Below are 24,839 nucleotides of genomic sequence, written 5' to 3' on the forward strand. Positions count from 1 at the left end.
GCTGAAGATGTTAAGAATTTACCTTCTGTTGAAGAAATACATGGCTTTAATATACCACCTATTGAAGAAATACACGGTCTTGATAACCCGACACATGTAGTGAAGGTAAATTCTCTCTATAGATATGATAAAGTTGAAATCCCGTCTACTAAGTTTGCTAGCCAATGCTTGGATGAATTTGATGACTTTATGGTTAAACAAGAAAATTTCAATGCTTATGTTGGTAGACAATTGAAAAGTAATACTTATATGATTGGACACTTGAGTGATTATATGTCTTGAGTTAAGGGTGAACTTAAACTCACCAGTAAACATGCTTCTATGGTTACCACTCAAGTAGAACAAGTGCTTAAGGCTTAGAATGATTTGCTCAATGAAATAAATGATAAGAGAAATGATAATCCTGTTAGAGTTATGACTAGATGTGGTAGAATGACTCGGGAACCTTTGTATCCTGAGGGCCACCCTAAAAGAATTGAGCAGGAATGTGAGGGAAATAATGCTAATGCACCTAGTCCCTATAAAAAGAAGAAGAAGAATAATGATAGGACTTTGCATGCTTCTAATGAACCTGTTGTAGACACACCTGAGAATCCTAATGATATTTATGTCTTTGATGCTGAAAAACAATCTAGTGATGAACATGAACCTGGTGATAATGCTAACAATGATGTTCATGTAGATGCTCAACCTAGCAGTAACAATGATGTAGAAATTGAACCTGCTGTTGATCTTGATAACCCACAATCAAAGAATCAACGTTATGATAAGAGAGACTTTGTTGCGAGGAAGCATGGTAGAGAAAGAGAACCATGGATTCAGAAACCCATGTCTTTTCCTCCTAAACCATCCAAGAAAAAGGATGATGAGGATTTTGAGTGCTTTGCCGAAATGATTAGGCCTATCTTTTTGCGTATGCGTTTGACGGATATGCTTAAGACGAATCCTTATGCTAAGTATATGAAAGATATTATTACAAAAAAAAGAAAGATACAGGAAGCCGAAATTTCCACCATGCTTGCTAATTATACTTTTAAGGGTGGAATACCTAAGAAACTTGGAGATCCAGGAGTACCAACTATACCATGCTCCATTAAAAGAAACTATGTTAAAACTGCTTTATGTGATCTTGGAGCTGGTGCTAGTGTTATGCCTCTCTCTTTATATCATAGACTTGAATTGATTAATTTGTTGTCTACTGAAATATCTTTGCAAATGGCTGATAAATCAACTGCTACACATGTCGGTATTTGTGAGGATGTGCCTGTTGTGGTTGCAAACGTTACTATCTTATTGGACTTTGTTATTCTTGATATTCCCGAGGACAATAATATGTTGATTATCCTTGGTACACCCTTTTTGAATACCTCAGGGGTTGTTATTGATTGCAACAAAGGCAATATCACTTTTCATGTTAATGATAATGAGCATACAGTACACTTTCTGAGGAAACAACCTCAAGTTCACAGTATCAATTATATTGGAAACATTTCGTCAATTATTATTGGAGGTTTTGAATTTCCTCTTCCTACTGTCAAGAAGAAGTTTGATATTCTTATTATTGGGGATGTACATATCCCCATTGAGGTAACTTAGTGTCATTTCGAAATTTCTCCGGTTTCATGTGATTCGGAATGAGTTTGTTAACAAGACTTGGTCAACCTTGTTAGTGGATTCCTTTTGATGAGCATGAGATGGATGAAGTTAGAAGGCACAATTCTCTGTACCCTCCTTTTACTTTCTGTTATTTAGATTAAATAAAGCAAAATTAGTATCTTTTGTCTGTTTCCTGAATTATCCATGTAATAAAAAAATACCCCGAAAATAAAAGTTCTCCAAATGCCCTGCAAATTAAATATGATTTTTCTGGAATATTTGGGAATATCTGGCACTGAAAACACAACAGGGGAGCAAGCACATGGCCACGAGGGTCCAAGGCGCGCCCCCTGCCTCGTGGGCCCATGGTGGACCCCCTCCACTTATTCCTACACCCATGCTCTCCTTCTTCGTCCCAAAAAAATCACCAACCAGCTCAAGCACGAGCTCTAGCTCATCTTGCTGCTATTTTCGATCTCCTTGGTCAAAGCTCCATTCACAAAACTGCTTTGGGGGTTTGTTCTTTGGTATGTGACTCCTCCAATGGTCAAATTAGTTTTTTGTTCTAGTGCTTTATTCATTGCAAATTTTTGCTGCTAAGGTGACCCTGTTCTTGAGCTTGCATGTCAAATTTATTTGGTCCAAGTAGTTCTAATGCATGATATAGTCTCTAGGCACTTGTGGGAGTAGTTGCTATCAATTTTATTGAGTTTGGTTTGCTTTTATTTTGAGTTACTAAAAATTTCAAAAAAAATATCAGAGAAAGAAATATGTCTAGGAAAATGTACCAAGGTGGCTCTTCAAGGAAGCAAGGACCCAGGCTCGCAATACGTGAGCAGGACGATGAACCATTGAGGGAAGCTTACGTGCAGCCTTGTCAATGGCCGTCAGAGGAGTTTATGGTCAAAGCAGGCATCAAGGATGAATTTGATGCATATGTGCGTAATGTTGATCTTGAGGACTTCATGCAAGATAAGTGCCCTCAATACTACCATTTAACTGATTCCTTTGTGAGAAGGTTTAAATTTACATCTTCGCGCAATTCTCACAATGTCCTGTTTGATCTTTACGATAAATCTTATACCATGGACTTAGAAGATTTTACTACTGCTTGTAAACTCCCGCAATGGTGTAGTGCTAGTGAGCCTCCCAAATCTGAATTTAAAGATTTTCTTGCTAGTATCACTGTGGGGGAATTCAGAGAAATAGCACAAGTTACCATAGGAAGCAGTCATTTTCCTGCTATACATTGTTTTGCTCTCTTTATAGGTAGATGCATAAATGGTAAGGATGAGACATGTCACATGTGTGCTCCTGATCTTAGTGTTCTCAGGAGTGCAATGTTAGGAGATAAACAATATAACCTGGGGGCCATCGTTGGACATAGGTTGCATAATGATGGTTTAATTGGAGATTTGTTTGGTGGAATTTATGCAACCCGTGTAGCTAATTATCCTGGGGTACCCATACATGAAAGTGATAGAGAGTTGCTTCCTGCTTATCTAGATTATAATTCCATGGTTAGCCATCAATTTCCTGAAAGGAATGAACAGTTCCACCAATATCGACTAATCTTTGACAGATGGCGTACTGTCCATATTGCCCTCCCTGCTCCTACTTTCTTTGACTTTCAGGCAAAAATGAGATACTTTATAACCAGAAAGGAGGCTAATGAGTACAAGAGGAGGACGGAGGCAACCCGCCTCCAAGCTGCAGCTCATGAGGCAATGGCTGATGCATCTCACTACGACCCCAGCTACCACTCTGATCCATGGGCATAGACCAACTTAGGCCAAAATCCTAAGCTTGGGGGAGTATGTATTTCTCACCGACATTACATTCATGTTCACACACTCATTCTAGTTGTCGGTGCTTATACTTTTTCATTGTACTATCCATGCTAGTTTATTTTCTTTTTCTTGCTTCCTACTTGTGTGTTTGAATAACCTTAAGAAAAACAAAAAAATAGTATTAGCTTTTAGCAAATTTACTTTCCATGCTGGTAGTAGTAGTAATTAAAAGAAAACTCAAAAAGATTTCTCGTTCTTATTTTGCTTGTTGGGAGCTTTCCTGTGTAAATAGTTTTATTTCTTTTTCTTTCCTTTGGGGGTCGAGAGGAGAAGACCATGATGAAAATGTTGAGTGGCTCTTTTATGCATTATTGACTGATTTAACCAAGAGCCAATATTACTTTGTCTTCTCCCTTGAATTGAATGCTTGCAAATTCCAGCTTAGTCCAATGCACGTGCACTATTATTATTATCCACACCGTTCGGTCGTGCAAGTGAAAGGCAATAATGACGATATGTGATGAATTGATTGAGATGAGAGAAGCCGGTATGAACTCGAACTATCTTGTTTTTGTAAATATGATTAGTTCATCGTTCCTGATTCAGCTTATAATGAACAAACATGTTTCCAATGACAATTAGAGATTATAGTTGCTTATGTCATGCTTAATTAGCTAGGAGTTTATAATGGTTTACCTTGCGTGCCAAGATTCTATCAAATGGTTGTGATGTGGTATGATAGGGTGGTATCCTCCTTTGAATGATTCGAGTGGCTTGACTAGGCACATGTTTATGCATGTATTTGAAACAAAATCAACATAGCCTTCACGATAGTTATCTTCATGGTGGATTATATCCTACTCATGCTTGTACTCGGTGTCTATTAATTTTAATGCATGTTCATGACTGTTGTCCCTCTCTAGTTGGTCGCTTCCCAGTCTTCTTCTAGCCTTCACTTGTACTAAGCGGGAACACTGCTTGTGCATCCACTTCCATAAACCCCAAAGTTATTCCATATGAGTCCACTATACCTTCCTATATGTGGTATCTACCTTCCGTTCCAAGTAAATTTGTATGTGCCAAACTCCAAACCTTCAAATGAAATTCTGTTTTGTATGCTCAAACAGCTCATGTATCAACTAGGGTTGTCTGTATCTTCCATGCTAGGCAGGTTATTCTCAAGAGGAGTGGACTCCGCTCCTCACTCACGAGAAAATGGCTGGTCATTGGGATGCCCAGTCCCATGCTCAAACCAAATCAAAATAATTGCAAACAAAACTCCCCTAGGATTGCTGTTAGTTGGAGGCACCCGTTGTTTCGGGCAAGCCATGGATTGATGCTTGTTGGCGGAGGGGGAGTATAAACTTTACCATTCTGTTTGGGAACCGCCTATAATGTGTGTAGCATGGAAGATATGGAGATCTCTTGGTTGTTATGTTGACAATGAAAGTATACCACCCAAAATATTATTATCTCTGTTACAAAAAATCGAGCTCTGGCGCCTCTACAAATCCCTATTTCCCTCTGCGAAGGGCATATCTATTTATTTTTATGGAGTCATCGCCCTCTTATTTAAAAAGCACCAGTTGGAGAGCACCTCAGTCATTTGTGTGCATTACTATTAGTTTATATTGAGTATAACTATGACTGGATCTCTTTTACCATGAATTACAATGTTTAGTTAGTCCTTGATCTTTAAAGGTGCTCTGCATTTATATTTTGCGGTCTCAGAAAGGGCTAGCGAGATACCATCTTGTTATATCATATTATGATTGTTTTGAGAAAGTGTTGTCGTCCGAGTTTTATTATTATTGCTCGCTAGCTGATTATGCCATTGATAGGAGTAAACATGAGACCTAAGTGTTATTGAGAATATGGTTAGTTCATAATCTTTGCCAAAAACTTGAATTTTGGCTTTACATATTTACAACAACAAGAGCAAACAGAGTTTGTAAAAGTTTTTCTTTATCACTTTCAGTTTATCAACTGAATTGCTTGAGGACAAGCAAAGGTTTAAGCTTGGGGGAGTTGATACATCTCCGTCATATCTACTTTTCCAAACAATTTTGCCCTTGTTTTGGACTCTAACTTGCATGATTTGAATGGAACTAACTGGGACTGTAGTTGTTTTTAGCAAAAACTCCCATGGTGTTATTTTTGTGCAGAAATAAAAGTTCTCGGAATAACCTGAAACTCCACGAAAGATATTATTGGAATTAATAAAAAATACTAGTGAAAGAATCAAGGCCGGGGGCCACACACCTTGTCCACGAGGGTGGGGGCGCCCCCCAGGGCGCGCCCCCTGCCTCGTGGGCCCCTTGGTGCTCCACCGACCTCAACTCCAACTCCATATATTCATGTTCGGGGAGAAAAAAACCCAGAGAGAAGGATTCATCATGTTTTACGATACGGAGCTGCCACCAAGCCCTAAACTCTCTCGGGAGGGCTGATCTGGAGTCCGTTCGGGGATCCAGAGAGGGGAATCCGTCGCCATCGTCATCATCAACCATCCTCCATCACTAATTTCATGATGCTCACTGCTGTGCGTGAGTAATTCCATCGTAGGCTTGCTACACGGTGATGGATTGGATGAGATTTACCATGTAATCGAGTTAGTTTTGTTAGGGTTTGATCCCTAGTATCCACTATATTCTGAGATTGATGTTGTTATGACTTTGCTATGCTTAATGCTTGTCACTAGGGCCCGGGTGCCATGATTTTAGATCTGAACCTATTATGTTTTCAAGAATATATGTGAGTTCTTGATCCTATCTTGCAAGTCTATAGTCACCTATTATGTGTTATGATCCGTTAACCCCGAAGTGACAATAATCGGGATACTTACCGGTGATGACCGTAGTTTGAGGAGTTCATGTATTCACTAAGTGTTAATGCTTTGGTCCGGTACTCTATTAAAAGGAGGCCTTAATATCCCTTAGTTTCCAATAGGACCCCGTTGCCACAAGAGGGTAGGACAAAAAATGTCATGCAAGTTCTTTTCCATAAGCACGTATGACTATATTCGGAATACATGCCTACATTACATTGAGGAATTAGAGCTAGTTCTGTGTCACCCTATGTTATAACTATTACATGAGGAATCGCATCCGAATAATTATCCATCACTGATCCAATGCCTATGCACTTTTCACATATTGATCTTTGCTTAGTTACTCTACCGTTGCCACTGTTACAATTACTACAAAACTACTACTGTTACTTTTGCTATTGTTACCGTTACTTCCATACTACTTTGCTACTAAATACTCTGCTGCAGATATTAAATTATCCAAGTGTGGTTGAATTGACAACTCAACTGCTAATACTTGAGAATATCCTTTGGCTCCCCTTGTGTCGAATCAACAAATTTGGGGTTGAATACTCTACCCTCGAAAACTGTTCTGATCCCCTATACTTGTGGGTTATCGGTGACGTACCACCTCTGCGGTGTCCGTAAGCCTCGCCAACGTCACTGGCCCACGCGACCGCCACCAAACAAAGTTTGGGTCAACAACGGGCTTGCTCCTCTCCAAGCTGCACCCCCGGGAAGGTAGAACCTCACAGTGCCAGCCCGGTGGAGCCCAGTCTCGGACATGGCCCCTCTAATCAACCAGGCCTCCTCCGTCGAGTCGATGACGAGGATGCGGGATAGGCATCATCGACGGCGATGCATGCCTTAACTAAAAAAATAACAACAAAATTCACATGTTCAAGATAAATCAGAAACTTAACCTAAACTAAACTAAACTAAACCTAAACTAAACTAACTAAACTGAACCTAAACTAAACTAACTAAACTAAACTCAAACTAAACCAGAAACTTAACCTAAACTAAACTAAACTAAACCTAAATTAAACTAACTAAACTAAACAAAACCTAAACTAAATTATACTAATGCTAATTAAACTAAATCTAAAAAACGAAAGAAAATAAATAAGAAAAGGTCTCACCTTGGAGCGGCCGGGGCGGCGAGGAGGGGTGGGCAGGCATGGAGGGGCGGGGCGGTCGGCGCGGCCTGGCGGGGCTGCTGGGGTGGAAAGGCGGCCCAGGCCGGCGCAGACGGGGTGGCGAGGCGTCCCAGAGAGGCTGGAGCGGTGCCGCGGGGCGGAGCGGCCCGGCACGGCCGGGCGAGGGGGGGTGGGGAGGCAGCCCGGGGCAGCGCGACGGGTAGGGCAGCCGGGGCGTGGCAGCGGCGCAGGGTTGGGATGAGGGGAGGGAGAGAGAGGGGAGAGGGGTTGTGACAGTGTCCTGGACTAGGGGGTACTCACCTCGTCGTCTCCTGATCAATTAGATTGGGCCGAGGACCCCCATGGCCATATACTCATGGGCCAGTTCGGACAGTTGCGACATACAAGGAAGATTCCACAAGACTTGGTGATCAAGACAAGGACTCCTCCCCACCGGCGTATTCGACTAGGACTCTTGTTATCCTAGGCCTCTAGTACATTATATAAACCGAGGCTAGGCTAGTCGATAGATCATTATGACATTACTCATCATACATCTAGGGTTTATACCACAACATATGATATTGAGGTAGATCAACTCTTGTAACCCCTATACTCATTAAAGTCAATCAAGCAGCATGTAGCGTATTATCTCATCAAGAGAGCCCGAAGCTGGGTAAAATCCCATGTTCATGTTACCATTGATCCTAAGACGCACAACTTGGGACCCCTTACCTGAGATCCACTGGTTTTGACACCGTATTGCTGCTTTCATTGAGAGTTCTGATGTGTGATTGGCAAAAGGATCAATGGCTCGACTGCAGGTCAACTGCGACGTCGGCTTCTTCGTCACCAGCTCGACTGGTCACCTTGGCTTGACTGAGGACTGCGCCCTACCTCCGATCATCATGTTTGGATGAGGGCCTTCATGAACATCAACTCCGATCTCTATCAAGATCATGGAGGAGTCATGCATGGAGCTCGGGGGCTGAACGTCAACATTGCCCTCGGGCGACCGTGCTGTTTTTCTGGACAGCAAACTCGTATCCGCCGCCACCGCCTCCTCGAGTGTCACCTAAATGATTGCTTCAGTGGAATTATGTGGAATTAAGTCTACAACAACCCTGCAAAATTTTGTCGCGTTCCGATGGAGGAATCTCTGGCAATCTCTGATATACCGGAGCCCTGTTGAATCTAGACAAGAATCCGGACGAGTTTGGAGCGTGGTGTCTAGCATCTAGCTCCGACGTCCTTGGGAAGATCCAACCGTTGATCGTCTGTGGAATTCCCATATCTACCACCTGCCAAAAATTCAGCTCGATTCGACCGTCCAAACTCTGGGAACCTTCCAATCAGTGCATCACTTTTCGGATCTGTTTTCTGCATGAGAATGAATCCGACCCGAGTTCATCTTCTTTATGAACGGGATTTCGAACATCCTTTTTGAAGTAAGTTTTCGTATGGTGTATTGTGTTTTATTCTCAAACACATCCTATTAATATTAAAAGTATTTTTAGAATACGATCTTCACCATCGCGCCGATGTCGAACCGGCCCGACAACATCACTCCATGACGGCCGGCCTGCGCTAGACACATCGTCGCTTCGTTGAGCCGAGCTCAACTTCTTTGCATCATCATCTCGGCCAGCCGAACAATAGATCAGCATCGCGAAGGATAAATCATCACCAACATCGCCGCCCCACGCATTACACGGAGCGGGCACACCGACATCGCCGCACGGTCACTTCATCAAGCCAGCATTGACCTGCATCGGCATAGCCGAACCGTTGCTTCATCGAGCCGACGTCCATCATGCTGTACTACTTCAACACCTCGACTGACACATCTCCTCACTGACCTGCTCCGTCTCCTTGCTCTGGACTGGGGGCTTCGTCATCCCTTCATCAACTTACCTCGGAGACTTTGGCGTCACCGTCCGACCAGCTTCATCACATTAGCTGGACCACGGGCTTTGCCTCGGCGAGCCAACCTTTGCCAGCTTCGTCATGCCTTCGCTTCATCACCCATCAGGCAATGGGTGTGCGGATCGAGTCCCAATTTTGGGAGTAACCTTTCTTCGGACCGCTACAACAAATAAACCAAGTGTTATTAATCCCAGCAATTTTTCTTGTTTGGGTTTATTTTTCCCAAGGAATTATTACTTTGCTTTGTTCCATCATCTATACACATGTCTATCAAATGGTGGCCGCATTAACGACGGTCACGTGGTGGTTCAGTCAGTTTCCGTACATAATTCGGCGAACGCCGTATTTGGAACTTGGACTGACCTGTGAATTCGGGCTTTGCCATGCCTTTACCAAATCACGCCCTGCATCGACATTGACCTCGACGCTCAGGCCATATCTCTTTCATTATTTACTTCGCTTGTATTAAATAAGTAGAAGAATTTTTTAATATACATCATTATCTTTATTTGTCATTACTTTTCATTTGCACTATTTTATCTGTGCAGCCAATTGACTCAGACTGAGCCGCGATGTTGCCTCCTTCGACCGAATTGTGTTTTTGCGTTGGCGCGCCGACCTGCTCCATTACCGCGGCTGGACTAAGGGCTTCATCATCTCGGAGTGCTGAATTCTCTGCTTTGCCACCTGGGGACCAACCTGAGAGGCTAGAACCTTGTCCCGCATCAAGCTCGGACCGCGTCATCAATGCCGAACGCATTAACTAGCTAAGTCACTTTCATGCTCAAAAACTTTTAGTTTTAAATTTTGTTCGGTGCGACCAAGCATTATACTTCTTTGGCAAAAAGTTGTTTGTGAGAAAATTCCTTGTCATAACTTTGTTTGTGGCACACAAATTCAAATACCCCGTTTATTTGGGGGCTTCCTTTATGAAGTTTTTTCTCTTGCATATGATTATACTTGTACAGCTTCGTTCCTTGTTCGTGTATTACACCACAATATGCATCATATTGACTTAAGTGTTCTGCAAGCTGGGTTTCCTGGCTCCTGTGCTAACCCCTACGTTCCCGATTGTTCGGCTAGGGAGTAAAGGGAGCACCTCTACGATTGTCACGACCGGGTCATCCGAGCTCTGACCTCGGACTGGGTGAAGCCGAAAGCTAGCACTCTTATTGTTTTCAATCATGGTCAGCATACAACGGAACTCATGAGTACAAAAAAACTATTGCACAAGTCTCATAGTAACAATGAGCAACCGAAGAAAGGTATCGGTGGAGGTACTATTTTCTTAGAAGATGTTTCTTACACTTCGTTAGTAATATAGCATAAGTTCCCTGAGCGCGCTTTGTCTGTTACAGCCTTATGGCATGATTGCCTGGTTATCGGAAACACCGTCAATATTCTCGACAAGTGGAGTACATAACACTTTTCGGTCCTTGACCGAAGAGGGAGAAGCCATTGGTCGGTTAAGACGTGTTAAAAGTTTGGGTGAACACAGATATGATATAAGTACTTCGGTACATACAATCATTATACATAAAATTCTTTCACCCAAGTCACTTGGGGGCTCTTAAAATTTATATGAGTTGTTTAATCGTAAATGTGTTTTCTTCTTGGTCAAGAGATCAGATGCGTCATGTTAAAGCACGTCAGAAGCACAAATTTTTTCCAATTTTCGAATCGGTACTGAACACTTGATCTTGTTTGGGCGTCAAGTTTTTACTGACGTTTTTTTGGTTTTCCAAGCTTATGGCACTTTTAAACTATTTGTGTGTTTCCAGCACAAGTCTCGCATTGCAACGCCGGACACCTTTAGGGATTCGACAAAAAGATTCTCGGATATTGCTATATATGCATCGGTTTCAAATTGTGTCTTCGGTCAATAGTTGGGTTACCCGACTCATGTGCTTGCCTCCTACGTTCCGCTTTGGTCGGCTAGGTGTGCCAAGGGAGAACCACTACGATTGTGCTTCCAGCTCACATGGTTAAGCACCTCAGTGGAGAAAGCCGAAAACTGACTGTCACAATAAGCGTAAACTGGTCAGCGATCCGATGACTATGTTAGATGACGGGCCGTTCATAACATTAGCTGAAGTGTTTACGGCTTGACCTCGGCTATCGCTGAACACTAACCGGGGGCTCGTAGCTAGCTTCCCCAGTTTAAAGCTCCTATGACTAAGTGAAAGCTATAAAGCCCGCATATCTGATTGCCTCGTTTCTGCAAACACAACCGCCTTTGGGCACCGAGACGTCGGCTAAGGGTTGTCTTGTTATTGCAGAAACACCCTGCATAGTATCTACAAAAGGGTAGAAGCCGACGATGGGCCACTTTCAACTGATACACGGTCGCAACAAAGTCAAGATAAACATATCATCGGCATTTGTATTTAATATACAAGGGCCGCCTTTCATAATCATCATTATAAAGCCATAAATATGCATCAATTTGACCTAAGATTTTGGCCAAGCTGGTTGCGTGGCACCTGTGCTTACCCCTACATTCCCGATTGTTCAGCTAGGTGGTAAAGGGAGCACCTCTGTGATTGCTACTACCGGGTCATCCATGTAAGTACCTCAGACTGGGTGAAGCCGAAAGCTAGCAATCTTAAATGATCACATTGGTCCACAATGGCAGAAGTGATTATTTTGGTTCATTAATAACATAAAGTTTGGGAACTTTCCCCGAACTAAATCCTCAATATTTTCCTCCCACATTGACCAGAGGTGAGGCTTCATGATCATGATAAGCATGACGACCCAAAGAAAGGAACCGATAGCGAGACTATTTTCCTTGGAAGAAGTTTCTTACATTACGTAATATAACATATCTCTCAGTGTACCTTTGTTTACAAAACCGTATGGCCGGATTGCCTTGTTTTCCATAAATCTTTGCCCTTATAACGGCTTTATAAAGTAGGAAAACACTCCTCGGCTACTAGCCGAAGAGGTTGAAGCCAATGGTCGGTCAACAAAGTTTTGTACAATGTGGATCCGAGCATTAATGATATAAAGTACTTGGATACATAGAGTCATTACACATAATTTGTGATTTTACTATGGATATCGACCCTTAATTCGGCCACCCGTGCCTGCATTAAGGCTCGGGGGCTACTGGGATTCGGGCTTAACATTAAAGGGGCACATCGATCCCCTGATCTAGTGTTGCCACCCGACCAGTGTCTTAGGGGCTACTGCATTGCCTATTCAATACAGAAAAATTTAAGTGCAATACAGTTTCTGAAGAGATTTTTGATCCTCGGGTTGGTCAACCGCACCCAACCTGAGTCTCGAGGACTAAGCACGACACTTTTTGTGTCCCGAAGTATTCTGCCAAGCTAGTACTGGGATCAGCGGTCTTATGTCATCCTTTAGGTGCATATCGGGTTTTAGACCAATGCACACACCTTGAGGGCTACTGACTATATATCTCGGCAGAGAGTAAATTGCACCAATCAAAAAATCAGCCCGCGGTCAGGGTGGTGCACCACCTTGGAAGCAGTCCGGCATAAAGCTCGGGCGCTAGTGGCTGGCTCCATAGAGGGCATTTCCGGCATTAAGCTCGGCTAAACTCCTTCAAATTTTTGAACCTAGATGATCTATGACATCTCGGATATAGTCTGGCGTTGGAGCTTGGACACAGTCTGCCGTTGGAGCTCGGATACATTCCGGCATTGTAGCTCGGAAGCAGACCGGCGTTGGTACTTGGCTGCAAAAGATACCTCAAATGCAGTCCGGTGTTGGAGCTCGGATGCAAGAGGACACTGCCGCCTGGGAATAACTTCAAACCCGAGGTGTGCCGCAAAAAATAACAAAGCATTGATAAAGCCCAATAACTTAAAGGGGCTCCTCAGATACCTGACGTGTAAACTCTTCAGATTTACTTCGGTGATCCTCAAGATCGAAGATGAGAAGATTTGTTGAACCAGTTTTCAAGACCGGTGACCGGAGATGAAGAACAGTTCGGAAGAATCGAGGAGCGTCCCCAACTTGAAGACCAGTTCAGGGGGCTACTGACGGTGTCCTGGACTAGGGGGTACTCACCATGTTGTCTCCCGATCAATTAGATTGGGCCGAGGGACCCCATGGCCGTATACTCACGGGCCAGTTCGGACAGTTGTTGCATACAAGGAAGATTCCACAAGACATGGTGATAAAGACAAGGACTCCTCCCCACCGGCATATTCGACTAGGATTCTTGTTATCCTAGGCCTCTAGTTCATTATATAAACCGAGGCTAGGCTAGTCGATAGATCATTATGACATTACTCATCATACCTCTAGGGTTTATACCACAACATATGATCTCGAGGTAGATCAACTCTTGTAACCCCTATACTCATTAAAATCAATCAAGCAGCATTTAGGGTATTATCTCATCAAGAGAGATCGAAGTTGGGTAAAATCTCGTGTTCATGTTACCATTGATCCTAAGACACGCAGCTTGGGACCCCTTACCCGAGATCCGCCGGTTCTGACACTGACAGGTAGGGCGAGGGTGTTTTGTTATATATGGCACAACTCTTTGTCGTCCGCTATCAGACGGTAAAGAGCCTAGCTAATGGACGTTAGTTTTGCCACTTTCTTTGCCATCCGCTAGCGGAGGACAAAGGAAGTGGCCGTTAGGTGGCTCTCTCTAGCGGATCACCTTCCTCTTTGCCATCCAATAGCGGACGACAAAGGTTCAATGCCGTCAGCTAGCTGACGGCAAATATACGGCTTACGACAAACAATTTCTTTGTCATCAGTTGCTTCTTTGTCGTCAGTTTTCTTCAAGGTCTTTGCCATAAGCTAGTTGATGGCAAAGTTCCTGATTCCAGTAGTGCTACCTTGCTGCACTTTTTTTACTACTACTGTTACTTGCTCGTTATAAATTATCTTGCTATCAAACTACTATGTTACTTACAATTTCAGCACTTGCAGACATTACCTTACTGAAAACCGCTTGTCATTTCCTTCTACTCCTCGTTGAGTTTGACACTCTTACTTATCGAAAAGGCTACAATTGACCCCATATATTTGTGGGTCATCGGTGATGGTGATGGGGAAGCTATCTCCGCAGGGCTTCTCCTAAGCACTACAAAAATATGATCGGGGCGTAAACGGTGGAGAGGGGTGCTGCACACGGCTAGGCAATTGTCTGTTGTGTGCTAGGCGCCCCCTCCCACATACATACAGATGGGAGGGAGGCAGAAGAAGCCAAGGAGGGTGCCCAAGTAGGAGGAATCCTACTTGGGATCTCTCCTAAGCGGCGCCCCCTTTCCTTATTTGGAGCGCGGGAGGAAGGAAGGAGGAGGCGTCCCCCCCCCCACTTTCCTTTCTCTCCCGAGGAGGGAAAGGTAGGAGGGGCCACCCCTCCCCTTTCCTTCTCCTTAGGCCCGCCCAGCCATGGGAGGGGCGCACCAGCCCCCTTCTGGGCTGGTCCGTCCCCTCCTTTGGCCCATAAAGCCCATATTTTCCCGGGGGTGGCCGGAACCCCTCCCGGTGACCCGACTTCCTGGTATGTCCCGAAACACTTCCGGTGTCCAAATAACATCGTCCTATATATATATAACAATCTTTTACTCTCGGCCATTTCGAGACCCCTCGTCATGTCCATGATCTCATCTGGGACTCCAAACAACATTCGGTCACCAAATCATACAACTCATATAACAATATATCGTCAACGAACGTTAAGCGTGCAGACCCTATGGGTTCGAGAACTCTGTAGACATGACTGAGACACCTCTCCTTTCAACAACCAATAGAGGAACCTAGATGCCCATATTGGGTCCTATATATTCTACGAAGATCTTTATCAGTCGAACGGTTATGACAACATGCATAATTCCATTTGTCCATCGGTATGTTACTTGCCCGAGTGCGATCATCGGTATCTTCATACCTAGTTCAATCTCGTTAACGGCAAGTCTCTTTACTCGTTCCGTAATAGATCACCTCGTAACTAACTCCTTAGTCATTTTCTTGCAAGCTTATGATGTGTATTACCCAGAGGGCCAAGAGATACCTCTCCGATACTCAAAGTGACAAATCCTAATCTTGATCTATGGCAACTCAACAAACACCTTCGGAGATACCTGTAGATCAACTTTATGATCATCAATTTACATTGTGACATTTGATAGCACACAAGGTATTCCTCGGTATCCGGGAGTTGCATAATCTCATAGTCAAAGGAATATGTATTTGTCATCAAGAAAGTGATAGCAATAAACTGAACTATCAATATGCTAAGCTAACGAATGGGTCTTGTCCATCACATCATTCTCCCAATGATGTGATCCTATTATCAAATGACAACACATGTCTATGGTTAGGAAACCTTAACCATCTTTGATCAACGAGCTAGTCTAGTAGAGGCTTACTAGGGACACGGTATTTGTTTATGTATTCACACATGTATATACGTTTCCGATCAGTACAATTCTAGCATGAATAATAAACCTTTATCATGAATTAGGAAGTATAAAATAACAACTTTATTATTGCCTCTAGGGCATATTTCCTTCAATATTGTGAAGCATGACCTTATGCCTATGTTTCATGATTTTTTTAATGGCCATTTGCAACTATTCCATCTTAACTTTGGTACGATAACTTTGTTGCCAAAGAAAGAGGAGGCTGTTAGAATAGAGCAATTTAGGCCAATATGTCTTCCAAATGTGAGTTTTAAAATTTTCACGAAAGCAGCCACAAATAGATCGACACGGATTTCCCATTTGGTGGTGCAACCAAGTCAGATTGTTTTCATGCAAGGAAGGCATATCCTAGAAGGGGTGGTTGTCTTACATGAAATGTTACATGAAATCCATTCGAAGAAACTAGATGGGGTGATCTTCAAGGTGGATTTTGAGAAGACATATGATAAGGTTAATTGGCCGTTCTTATAGCAGGTCATGCACATGAAGGGTTTCAATGGGGCATGGAGGAATCAGGTGGATTCCTTTGCCCAAAAGGCTAGTGTCGGGATTAAGGTGAATGATGACATTGGTCATTACTTCCAAATGCATAAGGGTCTAAGACAAGGCGACCCAATATCGCCTATCCTATTTAACATTGTGGTAGACATGTTGACTATACTTATAGGTCGGGCCAAGGAGAAAGGCCATGTAGGTGGTCTTGTTCCTCATTTTGTGGATGGGGGAGTTTCCATCCTACAATATGCCGACGACAATATTATATTCATGGAGCATGACCTTGCGAAAGCTAGGAATATGAAACTAGTGATGTGTATTTTTGAACAATTGTCGGGTCTTAAGATTAACTTCCACAAGAGTGAATTATTTTGCGTTGGTAGGGCCAAAGAGGAACAAGACACTTACCGACAATTATTTGGATGTGTACCAGGATCCCTGCCTTTTAGCTATCTGGGTATACATTGAGGATCAATTTAAAAAAAAGAATAGGCTGCTGGAAGGGTAAGCTTATGTCATATGGGGGTCGGTTGGTGCTGATCAACTTAGTACTTACTAGTATGACAATGTTCCTTCTATATTTCTTTAAGGTACCTATATAGGGGTACGGAAGAGGCTAGACTTCTATCGATCTCATTTCTTCTGGCAATCGGATGAGGTTAAGGCAAAATATCGCTTGGCAAGATGGGATATCATTTGTCACCATAAAGACTAGGGGGTCTTGGGATTGAGAACCTAGAGATTAATAAAAAGTTGTCTGCTAAGCAAATGGCTCTGTAGGCTCTCCGTAGAATCGGATGGCATGTGTGCACAAATTTTATGGAACAAATATCTACACTCTAAAACCCTAACTCAGGTAACCGTAAGACCTAATGATTTGCCGTTTTGGAAGGGACTTGATGTGGAGCATCCCTCGACCATCACCAGGGATGTCACACCACCACCGCAAGGACAGAGAAGACCGATGACAAGAGCACACACGCGTGCTGTCGAAACCGAGGTGAACTCTTTTCTCTTCGAGTTTCATTCGGATTCCCACGAGAGTCAGATTCTACCTCAAAGAGACACGTTATGCATTCTCAGCTACCCCAGAGATCATCGCGAAGAAGCATGGAAGAATCACCAAGTCCATCCAGAGACCCAAGGAGAAGGAGAGGGAGAAGAAAATGAAGGACCGGAGATCCCCTGGACACCCCAGGTGCCCGGACGTGAGGACCCTAGGTGCCCGGGCAAGCAGCCGCGGGGAGGGCCATCTCCCTTGGACACCCTGGGTGCCCGGCCTCCTTGGTCCCAAGTGCCCGGCCACCACCTGGGCCGCGCCCCTGCCCACCCCGGGTGCCCGGCCCTGAGGCCCCGGGTTCCCGGCCCTTGGCCTGCCGCCGCCTGGGTTGCACCCCGGGTGCCCGGCCCTTGGCCCCGAGTGCCCGCCCCCGACTCCAACCACCACCCCAGGTACCTAGGCCATCACCCCCGGGTGCCTGGCCCCATCAGCCCCCAGGCCACTGCACTCCTGACCGGCCCGGGTGCCCGGTCCTTCGGCCCCGAGTGCCCGGCCACCTCCGACCGCATCTCCTCCGGGTGCACGGTCCCCTTTGCACCTGGTGCCCTGATACGTCTCCAACGTATCTATAATTTTTTACTGTTCCATGCTATTATATTACCTATTTTGGATGTTTAATGGGCTTTACTATACACTTTTATATTATTTTTGGGACTAACCTATTAACCGGAGGCCCAGTCCAAATTGCTGTTTTTTTGCCTATTTTAGTGTTTCACAGGAAAGGAATATCAAACGGAGTCCAAACGGAATGAAACCTTCGGGAGAGTTATTTTTTGGAACAAACGCAATCCAGTAGACTCGGAGTGGACATCAATAAAGAAACGAGGCAGCCACGAGGCAGGGAGGCGCGCCTAGAGGGGTAGGCGCACCCCCCACCCTCGTGAGCCCCTCGTGGCTCCCCTGACTGACTTCCTTCGCCTATATATACTCACGTACCCTGAAAACATCTAGGAGCACCACAAAACCCTATTTCCACCGCCGCAACCTTATGTACCCATGAGATCCCATCTTGGGGCCTTTTCCGGCGCTCCGCCAAAGGGGGAATCGATCATGGAGGTCTTCTACATCAACACCATAGCCTCTCCGATGAAGTGTGAGTAGTTTACCACAGACCTTTGGGTCCATAGTTATTAGCTAGATGGCTTCTTCTCTTTCATTGCATCTCAATACAAAGTTCTCCTCGATCTTCTTGGAGATCTATTTGATGTAATTATTTTTGTGGTGTGTTTGTTGAGATCTGATGAATTGTGGGATTATGATCAAGATTATCTATGAACAATATTTGAATCTCCTCTGAATTCTTTGATGTATGATTTTTTATCTTTGCAAGTCTCTTCGAATTATCAATTTGGTTTGGCCTACTAGATTGATCTTTCTTGCAATGGGAGAAGTGCTTAGCTTTGGGTTCAATCTTGCGGTGTCCTTTCCCAGTGACAGCAGGGGCAGCAAGGCACGTATTGTCTTGTTGCTATCGAGGATAAAAAGATGGGGTTTATATCATATTGCTTGAGTTTATCCCTCTACATCATGTCATCTTGCCTAATGCATTACTCTGTTCTTATGAACTTAATACTCTAGATTCATGCTGGATAGCGATCGATGTGTGGAGTAATAGTAGTAGATGCAGAATCGTTTCGATCCACTTGACGCAGACGTGATGCCTATATACATGACCATACCTAGATATTCTCATAATTATGCACTTTTCTATCAATTGCTCGACAATAATTTGTTTACCCACCGTAATACTTATGTTATCTTGAGAGAAGCCACTAGTGAAACCTATGGCCCCCGGGTCTATTTTCCATCATATAAGTTTCCGATCTATTTTATCTTGCAATCTTTACTTTCCAATCTATATCATAAAAATACCAAAAATATTTATTTATCTTTTTATCTCTATCAGATCTCACTTTTTGCAGGTGGCCGTGAAGGGATTGACAACCCCTTTATCGCGTTGGTTGCAAGGTTCTTATTTGTTTGTGTAGGTACGACGGATTTGCGTGTAGCCTCCTACTGGCTTGATACCTTGATTCTCAAAAACTGAGGGAAATACTTATGGTACTTTGCTGCATCACCCTTTCCTCTTCAAGGCAAAACCAACGCATGCTCAAGAGGTAGCAAGAAGGATTTCTGGCGCTGTTGCCGGGGAGTCTACGCTCAAGTCAAGACATACCAAGTACCCATCACAAACCCTTATCCCTCGCATTACATCATTCGCCATTTGCCTCTCGTTTTCCTCTCCCCCACTTCACCTTTGCCTTTTCTTCGCCTTCTTCCCGTATGTCTTTTTGTTTGTGTTTCCACGTGCCTTCTATTTGATTGCATCTTTGCTTGCTAAAAATCTATTGATATGGATCCACTTAAAGTGTTCTACTTGGATCATCTTCGATCCTTATGCACTCGTGCTGAAACCCCAACTAGCCTAGTTGATGGGAAATCTTTTGATGAGCATGCTCATTTTTTGCGTCACCGTTTGTCTGAAAAAAGGAGACTCTTATGGGCTCAAATAAACAGATTGATGTGTTATGCTTGGATTTTTTTGTGAAATTTATGATTTTACTTGTTGCTCTAAGGACCCTAAAAACATCTTCCCTACCTATGTAAGTTTAATGAAAATGAAATCTTATCTTCTTATGCAAAGGGTGTTTATAGTTACTATGATATCAAAAAAATTGAAGAATTTGTTGCTTTTAAGGGTGCTTATTAAGTTGCTTCTTTGATTGAAACGTATGATATTACTCTCTACGAATTTGAAAATTTTGACATACTTAAATATTGCTATGAAAACTATGCTCATAATGTTGATGTCAAATAATTTATTGAGAGAATGACCGTTGCTTTGTTAGAAAATAATGATATGCATGAATCTATAGATAATGATGATTCCAATGACTTGATTGTAATATCCCTTGATAAACATGATGCTTGCTATTCTTGTGGCCTTGATGCCAATATTTATGGAGATGAATTTTCTATAGTTCCTTATGTTAAACATGAGATTATTGCTATTGCACCCATACTTGATAGTTCCTTGAATCAAAAGCATGATTGCAATGATGTTACTATAAATTCTCTTGATGTCAATTGTGCTAATAATATGCAAAACCCTAAGCTTGGGGATGCTAGTTTTGCTATGTCTACTACTTGTTGCAATGATCATGATTGGGGTGATTCTTCTTATGATCTTGAAAATTTATTTAAGCCCCATGATGAATATGAGTTGATAATAATGTTTGCAATAATATTGAAAGTGGGTTTGGAAGAGTGTCAACTTTAGATCCCACATATTTGGAGAATGTTAAATCTTATGAAGTTTTTTATACAAGTGGGTTTGGAGAGGTCATGACTTTAGTTAATGTTAATCCCACTATTTTGGAAGAGTGTCAACTTTGCATACATGTGGATCATGTTAAGAATATGTTTTGTGATAGCTATTTTTTTGAATTTTCTTATGATCCTACATGTAATTATTATGAGAGAGGAAAATATGGTTGTAATTTTCATGTTACTAAATTACCTCTCGTTATGTTGAGATTGCTAATGTTTCTTTCTTCTTCCTTGCATATGCTAGATCTTGCTTGTCTTGCTAATTTATTTTCCTATAAAACGCCTATGCATAGGAAGTATGTTAGACTTAGATGTGATTTTCATATGTTACATGATGCTCTCTTTGTGTTTCAATTGCTATCTTTTATATGAGCATCATTGGATTTATCAATGCCGAGCTAGAGGTGTTAAACGATAGCGCGGTTGGGAGGCAACCCAATTTTATTTTTGTTCCTTGATTTTTATTCCTGTTTAATAATAAATAATTCATCTAGACTCTGGTTAGATGTGGTTTTGTGTTTTAGTTAGTGATTGTGCCATGTAAAACCTTTAGGATAACCTACGGTGATAGTTAACTTGATCTTGCTGAAAAACAGAAACTTTTGCGCGCACGAGATTAATTTTAATAAATCATAGAAACGTGCTTTTCAGTTGATTCTTTTTGAAGAATATTAATAGACAAATTACCTAGAACTTCCTAATTTGGTAGAATTGTTTAGGTTACATAAGTATTCGAAAGTTACAGATTGCTACAGACTGTTCTGTTTTTGACAGATTCTGTTTTTCGTGTGTTGTTTGCTTATTTTGATGAATCTATGGCTAGTATCGGGGGGTATGAACCATATAGAAGTTGGAATACAGTAGGTTTAACACCAATATAAATAAATAATGAGTTAATTACAGTACCTTAAAGTGGTGGTTTGTTTTCTTGTAGTAACGGAGATCATGAGATTTTCTGTTGAGTTTTGTGTTGTGAAGTTTTCAAGTTTTGGGTAAAGATTTGATGTATTACAGAATAAGGAGTGGCAAAAGCCTAATCTTGGGGATGCCCAAGGTACCGCAAGGTAAAATGCAAGGACAACCAAAAGCCTAAGCTTGGGGATTCCCCGGAAGGCATCCCCTCTTTCATCTTCGTCCATCGGTAACTTTACTTGATGCTATATTTTTATTCACCACATGATATGTGTTTTGCTTGGAGCGTTTTGTATGATTTGGGTCTTTGATTTTTAGTTTACCACAATCATCCTTGCTATACACACCTTTTGGAGAGACACACATGAATCAGAATTTATTAGAATACTCTATGTACTTCACTTATATCTTTGAGCTAGATAATTTTGCTCTAGTACTTCACTTATATCCTTTTAGAGCACGGTGGTGGTTTTATTTTGTAGAAATTATTGATCTCTCGTGCTTCACTTATATTGTTTTGAGAGTCTTTTAGGACAGCATGGTAATTTACTTTGGTTATAAAACTAGTCCTAATATGATGGGCATCCAAGTTGGGTATAATAAAAACTATCATATAAAGTGCATTGAATACTATGAGAAGTTTGATACTTGATGATTGTTTTGAGACATGAGGATGGTGATATTAGGGTCATGCTAGTTGAGTAATTGTGAATTTGAGAAATACTTGTGTTGGCGTTTGCAAGTCCCGTAGCATGCACGTATGGTAACCGTTGTGTAACAAATTTGAAGCATGAGGTATTCCTTTGATTGTCATCCTTTGTGTGGAGGTCGGGATCGCGCGATGGTTAACTCCTACCAACCCTTCCCCTAGGAGCATGTGTGTAGTGTTTGGTTTTCATGACTTGTAGATTTTTGCAATAAGTATGTGAGTTCTTTATGACTAATGTTGAGTCCATGGATTATATGCACTCTCACCTTTCCATCATTGCTAGCCTCTTCGGCATCGTGTATTGCCCTTTCTCACCTTGAGAGTTGGTGCAAACTTCACTGGTGCATCCAAAACCCGTGATATGATATGCTCTATCACACATAAACCTCCTTATATCTTACTCAAAACAGCCACCATACCTACCTATTATAGCATTTCCATAGCCATTGCGAGATATATTTGATACGTCTCCAACGTATCTATAATTTATGAAGCATTCATGCTATTTTATTATCTGTTTTGAATGATTACGGGCTTTATTATATACTTTTATATTACTTTTGTGACTAACCTATTAACCATAGGCCCAACCCATATTGTTGTTTTATTGCATGTTTCAGTATTTCAAAGAAAAGGAATATCAAACGGAGTCCAAACGGAATGAATACTTCGGGGGCGTTATTTTTGGGAAGAATTTGATCCGGGAGACTTGGAGTTCACGTCAGAAGAGCCTCGAGGAGGCCAGGAGATAGGAGCCCCCCCCCCTATTGGGCGCGCCCCCTATCTCCTGGGCCCCTCGAGCCTATATAATCCCATATACAATCCCATATACCCTAAAAACATCGACGGAGAAGATAGATCGGGAGTTCCACCGCCGCAAGCCTCTGTAGCCACCAAAAACCAATCGGGACCCTGTTCCGGCACCCTGTCGGAGGGGGGATCCCTCACCGATGGCCATCTTTATCATCTCGGCACTCTCCATGACGAGGAGGGAGTAGTTCACCCTAGGGGTTGAGGGTATGTACTAGTAGCTATGTGTTTGATCTCTCTCTCTCTCGTGTTCTTGATTTGGCATGATCTTGATGTATCGCGAGCTTTGCTATTATAGTTGGATCTTATGATGTTTCTCCCCCTCTAGTCTCTTGTAATGGATTGAGTTTTCCCTTTGAAGTTATCTTATCGGATTGAGTCTTTAATGATTTGAGAACACTTGATGTATGTCTTGCCGTGCTCATCTGTGGTGACAATGGGATATTCACATGATCAACTTGATGTATGTTTTGGTGATCAACTTGCGGGTTTAGTGACCTTGTGAACTTATGCATAGGGGTTGGCACACGTTTTTGTCTTTACTCTCTGGTAGAAACTTTGGGGCACTCTTTGAAGTACTTTGTGCTGGTTGAATAGATGAATCTGAGATTGTGTGATGCATATCGTATAATCATGCCCATGGATACTTGAGGTGACAATGGAGTATCTAGGTGACATTAGGGCTTTGGTTGATTTGTGTCTTAAGGTGTTATTCTAGTATGAACTCTATGATAGATTGAACGGAAAGAATAGCTTCATGTTATTTTACTATGGACTCTTGAATAGATAGATCAAAAGGATAACTTTGAGGTTGTTTCGTACCCTACCATAATCTCTTTGTTTGTTCTTTGCTATTACTTGCTTTGGAGTGACTCTTTGTTGCATGTTGAGGGATAGTTATATGATCCAGTTATGTTATTATTGTTGAGAGAACTTGCACTAGTGAAAGTATGAACCTTAGGCCTTGTTTCCTACCATTGCAAACCATTTACGCTCACTTTTATCATTAGTTACCTTGCTGTTTTTGTAATTTCAGATTACAAATACCTTTATCTACCATCCATATTGCACTTGTATGACCATCTCTTCGCCGAACTAGTGCACCTATACAATTTACCATTGTATTGTGTGTGTTGGGGACACAAGAGACTATTTGTTATTTGGTTGCAGGGTTGTTTGAGAGAGACCATCTTCATCCTACGCCTCCCGCGGATTGATAAACCTTAGGTCATCCACTTGAGGGAAATTTGCTACTGTCCTACAAACCTCTGCACTTGGAGGCCCAACAACGTCTACAAGAAGAAGGTTGTGTAGTAGACATCAAGCTCTTTTCTGGCACCATTGCCGGGGAGGTGAGTGCTTGAAGGTATATCTTTAGATCTTGCAATTGAATATTTTTGTTTCTTGTTTTATCACTAGTTTAGTCTATAAAAGAAAATAAAAAAAATGGAATTGAGTTTGTCTCATACGCTGCATCTTTTTAATCTCTTTCATGAAAATGATGGAAAGGGAAATTGTGCTCAAGTGCTAGAAGAACAAATCTATAAAATGTTTTGCACTAAATCTTTGAATGATGAGCATGATTGCAATGTTGTTAGTATGAACTCCTTGAATATTCATAGTACTAATGATGATTGCACTAGGTATGATGAAAATGTTTCCTATAAGCATGTCGATTTTTGTGGAGTAGATTGGGTTTGCATGTACACACGAAATAGGGAAAATAGATATTGCAAGAGGCATAAGTATTTAAAAACTAAAGGGTTGCAAGAAAGTCTTGATGATTGTGCTGAAAAATTCAATATTTTTCGCGCTCCTTGTGAACTTTGCAATGAACATGGTCA

This window comes from Triticum aestivum, chromosome 6B, assembly GCF_018294505.1.
Source record: "Triticum aestivum cultivar Chinese Spring chromosome 6B, IWGSC CS RefSeq v2.1, whole genome shotgun sequence".
Lineage (NCBI taxonomy): Eukaryota > Viridiplantae > Streptophyta > Magnoliopsida > Poales > Poaceae > Triticum > Triticum aestivum.